We start from the raw sequence: 7,675 nt of genomic DNA, 5'->3' as shown, positions 1-7,675 counted from the left end.
GTTAATAAACTGCTGGTTGGGTAAAGTCTAGCAATATAAGCAGAGAATCAAATTTTTTTTAAATTTATGAACATCTATGGCAGCGCCTACCATAACCATCTCTCTGTAACAAAGGTAAGAAGGTATTATCATGATATAAGGCAATTCAAAAAACCCTATAGATATTCAGAATATGGACAGCACCAAAAATTATTCAACCACTCAAAAAATATAAAATAAAAAATAAATTAATGAAAAAATATAATATATATAGATAGATATCAAGATATGTAAAGCAGCATAACCTAACCCTCAAAATGTGTGCATATGAATTAATAGAAAAGGTTGCGCTTATTAATCACCAATTAAGAATTTTTAAACATCAACAAAGAAGGAAATTGTGCTATTATTTTAAATTAATATAAATCATAAAAAAGTCATTCGTATCAATAATAGTGTACAATGTCCAACACCAAAAAATGTGTTAAAAAATCTTCAATAATCATCAATTAATCAATTGCAATTAAGCAATATAAGCAGAGAATCACATTTTTTAAAATTTATGAATATCTATGGCAGCGCCTACCATAACCATCTCTCTGTAACAAAGGTGAGAAGGTATTATCATGATATAAGGCACTTCAGACAACCCTGTCTTCATAAATGAGGCCCACAGTGGTTAAAGGGTCTGCCCAAAAAAGATACTTTTTATTTTTTAGATGCTAGAGAGTTAAAACTATTTTGACAGTTTCTTCGATGTCTTGGGGACTCTGTTGGTGAGATCTCTACACCGATTTCTTGGGTCTGCACATGTGCGGTGTCCATTATGAGCTCCCACCATCCCTATTGGAATTTTATTTATTTTATATTATGGAGAATACGACAGGAGGAGCTGGGACACACAAAGGAGAGTGGGAACCCCCAAAACGCCCAGGTTGACAGTTACGAACTCTGGCATGGAGATCTCACTACCACATAAGACATTTTAAAAGGCCAGGGGATAACTTACCCTCCTGATAGAACCATTAACTCAAATATCTCTTTTGGGTGGGCTGACTCTATAAAGCAGTACTGAATCCAAAAGCAAACATTTATTATATCACACCTTACCAATTCTGGGATGTGATGGCTGCATTAGTTTTCCTTTTTAAGCTTTCTTTTGTCTTCTGGTGATCCAGTCAATAAGTCTGTTGTTTTTCAACAGAACAAGCTCTCCTGCAAATGTAGCAGTTTAAAGGGTTTGGGCAAACCATTTACTATTGACAGGGATGCTTACATCAACTTGTATGTATTTATGTAAAACCTTTAACCCAAAAGAAAATAAAAATGTTTGCTGTAACTGCCTAAATGTATTAGCTGGAGTTTGGCTTCTGTTTGTTAGTGTATATAAATCTGCTAGTACATACAACACTCCCCTCCCCTAGACTGGCAATGCTGCTTCCAAAGGCATCTCTTTTGGTCCTTCATCCAGAGTGTGGGCACTCTAATACAGAAGGCGTGTTACTGGCCAGATCACCAGGTGAAAACAGATGGAAAAAAAGTCTAAAAATGAAAACTAATGTAGCCAGCACATCTAATGATTTATAAGCCTCAACAGATTACATTTTTGGTTTTGGGTTTAATACAGCTTTAGGATGTTTATAATCTTTACTTTCGAAGCCAAATCATTTTGGTAGCAAACTGTCAGTGTGAGAATTTGTATTTGCTCTTTGTGTGTTGAAAATGGAAGTATACAACAAATACACTGTATTACCTATTTTTCATGTTGACTTTTGTGATATTTTTACTTTGATGTTCCAAAATCCAAATAATAAAACTATGTTTAATTAGTCCAAAGTGAGGGTTTGCATTATTTGGGATACATTTTTTGTTTGGGGAAATTTCAATTTGGGGGGACATTTCATTCATGTAATGAAAACAGAATTGTTGCTAGAAACCAGTAGCAAAATTGCAGAAAATTGGAAAAGTGTCTAAAACCAAAATGTTTTAGTCTTTAGATAGAGTAATGAAAGGTTAGGACCTGTGTTGGGTGTTTATTACTATCTGTATCCCCATTGGGGTGATTCACCCTTCCTATTTGTTCTGGGGACCCTTGAACAGAAGTAGAGACATCTTCCAATGAGAACACATTTTTCAGTGTCAGCTGTTTAAGAAAGGTTTCAGCTCATTGTGAAGAGACTTCCATTGATTTCCTGTTGTATCTAAAAGACAAGGACGTGAAAGTGTCAGTGAACCCATCTACATCCATTCTGCCATATACAGTTTTGCCCAAAAGTTTTCATACCCTGGTGAAATTGATATTGAAAATATGACTGATAATGCAAAAAACTGTTTTTTATTTAAGGATGGTGATCATATGAAGCCATTTATTATCACATAGTTGTTTGGCTCCTTTTTAAATCATAATGATAACAGAAATCACCCAAATGGCCCTGATGAAAAGTTTTCATCGCCTGGAATGTTTGGCCTTGGTACAGACACACAAGGTGACACACACGGGTTAAAATGGCAATTAAAGGTAATTTTCCACATCTGTGACTTTATAAATTGCGATTAGTGTCTGTGTATAAATAGTCAGTGAGTTTGTTAGTTCTCACATGGATGCACTGAGCAAGCAGAAAAGAACTTTTAAAAGACCTGCGTAACAATGTCATAGAACTTTATAAAGATAGAAAAGGATATAAAAAGGTATCCGAAGCCTTGAATATGCCAATCAGTACAATTCAATCACTTATTAAGAAGTAGAAAGTTCAGGGATCTCTTGATACCAAGCCAAGGTCAAGTAGACCAAGAAAGCTTGCAGCCACAACTGCCAGAGGAATTGTTTGGGATACAAAGAAAAACCCACAGGTAACCTCAGGAGAAATATAGACTGCTCTGGAGTGCAATATCACGATACTTGAACAAACATTAGCTGCATGATTGAGTTGCGAGAAAGAAGCCTTTACTGCGCTAATTCCACAAAAAAGCACGTTTACAATATGTCCGCACATCACCTTGACACCTCACAGCTTCTGGCACACTGTAATCTGGAGTGATGAGACCAAAATAGAGCTTTATGGTCACAACCATAAGCAAAATGTTGGAGAAGGGTCAACAATGCCTATAGCAACAAGAAAATCATCCCCACTGTGAAACATGATGGTGGTTCATTAATATTTTGGGGGCGTGTGAGCTCTAAAGGCATGGGGAATCTTGTGAAGATTGATGGCAAGATGAATGCAGCACATTATCTGAAAATACTGGCAGATAATTTGCACTCTTCTGCACGGTTGGTCTTTCCAGCACGACAATGACCCTAAAACAAGGCCAAGTTGACCCTCCAGTGGTTACAGCAGAAAAAGGTGAAGGTCCTGGAGTGGCCATCACAGCCTCCTGACCTTACTATGATCAAGCCACTCTAGGGAGATCTCAAATGTGTTGCTCATGCAAGACGTCCACAGACTTGCATGACCTGGAGGCATTTTGCTAAGACGAATGGTCAGCTATACCACCTGCAAGAATTTGTGGTCTTATAGACAACTATTACAAAAGATTGCACACTGCCATTGATGTTAAAGGGGACAATACACGGGATTAAGCACTAAGGGGATGCAGACTTTTGAACAGAGGGCATTTCATTTGTTTACTTCTGGCCATGTTTTGTTTTATGATTGTGCCATTCTGTTATGACCTACAGTTGGAAATGAATCGCATAACAAATAAAAGTAATGGGTTTTGACTGCACACTCATGTTTTCTTTAAAAATGGTGCATACTGTACCAATTCTCCAAGGGTATGCAAACTTTTGAGCATAACTGTAGGATAGGGAGACTAACACAAAATAATCCATCCCTAAATCACACTATTCCAATTATGGTAAATACTTTTTCAGACATTTTATTCTGGTCACGTGACTCTTATCATTCTTCCTCATACTGCATGGGAAAAACTGGAGATGCACAGATGGGTGGCAATGCTGCAGAGTGAAGATAAGCCTGTAGAGCCCTGGTGACCAACACGCAGCAGGGTACCAGGTGCTGGAACGTTGCGTTCCACCACCCAGCACTGAAAGAGAGACAGAACTGTGAGAAGACGTATCTTCACCCACAGTACAAGTAAAGTCCCAGCCTGGGGTGAGAGCAGTGCAGGAGCGTGTGTTCAGGTCAGGGGGATGGAGGAGAGGGGTTAACTTTCACTGCCATGACCAACATGGGGACAGGGAAGAGAGAGACCTTGGAATTTGGGGTGGTCCTGTCCACCTGTGTGATAATATAAAATAAATAAAAATCAAGCAGGGATAGTGGGAAACCCTTTATAATGGCCCCCAAGTAGACCCCAAATCTCACCAGAAGTGTTTGAGAAAGACAGAAGAAATGACTGATTAAAGTCTTCAGCACCTATCAAAAACTGAAATTATTGTTTTCCTTAGACTGACTTTTAAATTCTCAGCTAAAATGCCAACCTGGTATCATAAACGTATTTTGCCAAACAGATGGACTCTGTTTGGCAAAACAGTTGTTGTGTACCCCCTGCAGTGCACATAGCACTGATTGAGGATCTGTCTTAGAGCACCAGATATTTTTGTTACCATACGTTTTTTAATGGCTTCACAAGCCAACCTCCTATGATTTATGGAGTTTGGGTTTGGTCTGAACTTGGGTTCAGCTGAAGGGTCAATCAGCTGCAGCCGGGACATACCTTGCCCCACTGCTACACATACACAAAGGGGCGGGGAAGCTTTTGACATCACTGAGCTATTATGCCCATATAGCCATTTTAGGTCAATGACATTGATCTGATATGACAAAGGCATAGCTCTGCTCAAGACTTGCCCCTCCTGTATATGGACAATTTTGGTGGCAACCATTGTAGTCCATTTCCACGCTCCATCAGAAATATGAAAATAAGTGTCAGTGGAACTCCACTATTAGCTCCTCTTGCCGTATTTATTATTTGTCCACAAAGTGACAGCATATACCAATGTCTTCACCTGGGAACCAACCTTCCCCTGTCCTTGTGAACAAGCCAGGAGTGGTGAAAAGCATCAAGAAAGGTTGGTTTACAGGTGGAGACGTTGTTGTATGCAGTCACTTGGTCAACAACTAATACATATGGCAAGAGGATCTCTAAGTGACGTACGGCTGATACATTCTTTGATATTGACCTGATATGGCCATGTGGTCATATTAGGTCAATGATGTCTAAAGCATCCCCTGCCCGCAGCTCATTGGCCTGGTACTGACAGCTGACTTCCAGCTCATCCAAACCCAAGATCCTCTTCAATTTCCAATAAAAACATAATCTGGCTTCAAAGCTACATTGCACTAGTACCATCAGTCTAGTGGTACAGACATATCCTGCTGGGCCGGGGTCAAATACCCATCTTGCCCTCTTGTTAAAATAGCTCTAAATACAGATGATTATTATTTCAGATGAAAAACTGAATGTCTATATATAGGATTTCATGGTGCCGCGTATGAAGAGAGCTGGGATGTATCTGATTAATCTGATTACAGACTCAGCATCTGGCTGTAGGATGTTGTGTAGGAGGACATATTGCAGCGTTCAGTACGAAGGTTGAGCACTCATGTCTGTTTTTGGAAACTGCCTCGTCATTCATGGAAGATTATTCCGTGTTTACAAAAATCTCTTCAACAATAACAGAAATAAGTGAATTATTAGAACAGAGTGGGACATGATCACATTGTGTTTATAATGCAAGCTTTACTAGTCCTTTTCACGGTTTTTTTTTTAGCAGTAGTAGAGTGTTGTACTATGTTACCCATCGATTAATGCAGAAAGTGTGGAGTTTAGGTGAAACTCTTTTTCGATAATTTGGGTTATTAACCACTTCAAGTCCGGACACTTTCCCCCCCTTCCTGTCCAGGTCGATTTTCAGCTTTCAGTGCTAGCACACTTTGTGCGGTCATGCAACAATTGCGCGGTCATGCAACACTGTACCCAAATGAATTTTTTAGCATTTTTATGAGACAGATAAAACTTTATTTTGGTGGTATTTATTCACCACTGGGATTTTTATTTTTTGCTATATAAATGAAAAAGTCTAAACATTTTGAAAAAAAAGTGTTTTTCTTATAAAATTTTGCAAATAAATAATCTTTCTTTATAAATCTTGGCTAAAATGTATTCAACTTTTTAGTAAAAAAAAATAACCCAAATTAGTTTATAACAAAAAAATTATAATTTTTCTAAATTTTATTTTAATTTTTTTTTTTTTTTATATTATTATTTGTTTTTTTTTTAACATACTGTCACCCTAGCAGTACAGTGTCACCATAGTGGGGGGGGGGTTACGCAACACTCCGCCACTCCAGTGGCAGTGCCTTTGCAGCATAATGGGGAATGGTTGGGTGACTGTAGAAGTGTGGCTCAGCCACAAATGTTTAATGTCCCTCAAGCACAAGTGTAAATAAGAACTAATAGGAAGCATCTCCCTGTACTTGTGTGATCGTCATCTTTACCATGATCACACAGTACAGGTGTCTGTATACAGTGTATGGCTGTATCTCTGTCTCTGCCTCAGAAAATTATGAGCTCCGGGTTCCCATTTCTGCCTGTGCCCTCGGCCACTTCTCTGTTGAATCAGCCTTGCCTTCTGCCCTCAGTGGAGGAAGGTATAATCAGTGAAGAATTACTCTGCCAGAGAATGGCTGTGAGTAGCCGCAGCCAGACGCCACTGATCAGCATTGCCAAAATGCAGCGTGGCTTTACATACCTGTGCTCAAAATTAGAAAAAACAGCCCCTCTCTGCTCCCCGCCTCTTGCGCCCCTCTGGTGAACTTCTGGGGCCTAGGAGAAATATAATTAATGTTACATCAGGGCCACCTGTACTGCCCTATCAGGGGTTTTGGCCGTGGCTGCACCCTAGGCAGCTATGGGCCCTAGGTAGCTGCATAGTTTGCCTAGTGGTAGCACCAGCCCTGACTGGCAGCCAGATATCTGCTAGAACATTTGGGGATCACAGTGTGAACAAGCAATATCATGACCCCTCCTAGGGAAGTGCTCCTTTGCCACTGTGGTATGTAAATGCAGGGTAGATTTGATTTAAATCAAACTGATTTAAATCACGATTTAACTCACTAGTCAGTAAGGCTTGATTTAAATCCTAGTTTTCTACATAAAGACTAATTCTTGCTGGTATAACTAATATGCAAGTAGATGAAGATTTTTAGAATAACTTTTCATATTAGTTTTTTTATCCCCAGTTTAATAGGTTAATCATTCATATTTGGACAACTTTTCTGTTGTACTTAGGAAGGAGAAAAATAATCATTACCTTAATAATAACAATTTAAATAGATTTATTCAACTGAAACAATAACATTCCAGCATATGTGATTTGCTTAAACATCCATGTTTGTTAACTAATTTGGCTAAACAAAATATATATATTTTCAGAAACTTAAACTGTCAGCCCCTTCCTCCTCACACTTAGTTTCACTTTCTTCTTGTGCAGATCTATTCCACTCCAAACAATCAGAAAAATATTGTTTCTATTCTATTCACTGAACTTCTTGAAACTTAGCACTGAAGGGGTTGATTCTGTATTCATAGGTTTGTAGAAGTTAGGATGAAGGTCTTTTTCTTAACTCTGTTCATGTTATAACATTTTTGCTGTGAAGAAGAGGCATGTGATCTCCGCTGAGTCAAATTCAGTTTTGAGAACTGCAAAAGTAAACCGAGCATCTGTGAT

Source organism: Staurois parvus, unplaced genomic scaffold, assembly GCF_062004578.1.
Source record: "Staurois parvus isolate SC_StPar_1 unplaced genomic scaffold, SC_StPar_1.0 ptg000578l, whole genome shotgun sequence".
Lineage (NCBI taxonomy): Eukaryota > Metazoa > Chordata > Amphibia > Anura > Ranidae > Staurois > Staurois parvus.
Note: the sequence above shows the minus strand (reverse complement) of the source record.